Here is an 875-nt window from a genome sequence, read left to right as displayed (position 1 = left end):
AACAGGCTTGTGTCCTGAGTGTGTGTGTGCGTGTGTGTTCAGGTTCCTCATCTAACAGGCTTGTCTCCTGAGTGTGCGTGTGTGTGTGTGTATGTGTGCTCAAGTCTTTCATCTAACAGGCTTGTGTCCTGAGTGTGTGTGTGTGTGTGTGTTCAGGTTTCTCATGTAACAGGTGTGGTCATTTTTTATAGTTGGTGAACATGGATCAACTCATGGAAGTGTGACTAGCCTCACTCAAAATGGCCGACAAATAGGACCAAAAAGGCTGCTGAGCGGCGGGCAGCCATGTTGTAAACAAGAGCATCCTGGGAGTTGGACCAGTCACACAACAAGCTCTGATCGAGTAAAGTTAAAACAGGGAGCTAATTCTGACTGGTCACAGAAGCACAAAAAGACTCCCAAAAGAATGTGGGAAGAACTAAGTTCCTTTATTCAAACGGTGAGGTCATCCATCACCTATCTTCTATTGTGGCTTACAGACTGCAACAAATCAATTGTGGAATTGCAAGAAGGCTGCTATTTTCTCCGCAACACAGTCCTGTGTGTGTGTGTGTGTGTGTGTGTGTGTGTGTGTGTGCTCAGGTTTTTCATCCAACAGGCTTATGTCCTGTCCTGTCCTGTCCTAAATCAAATCAAATAAACAATTAGCCATAATTGATGTATATGATATATTGATTACTAGAATGTATAATATCTACCGTAAAATACAAAATAAAGAGTCTCTGTGTGTGTCTCTGTGTGTGTTTGTGTGTGTGTGTGTGTGTGTGTGTGTGTGTGTGTGTGTGTGTGTGTGTGTGTACAGGAAGCCCACAGAGGACTTTAAAAAAATCACCTTCAGGTAGCAGGTGACTGTGGATAAACACCTTTAGATAGCA

Source organism: Clupea harengus, chromosome 9 (genome assembly GCF_900700415.2).
Source record: "Clupea harengus chromosome 9, Ch_v2.0.2, whole genome shotgun sequence".
In the NCBI taxonomy this organism is placed as follows: domain Eukaryota; kingdom Metazoa; phylum Chordata; class Actinopteri; order Clupeiformes; family Clupeidae; genus Clupea; species Clupea harengus.
This window is presented reverse-complemented; position numbering follows the sequence as displayed.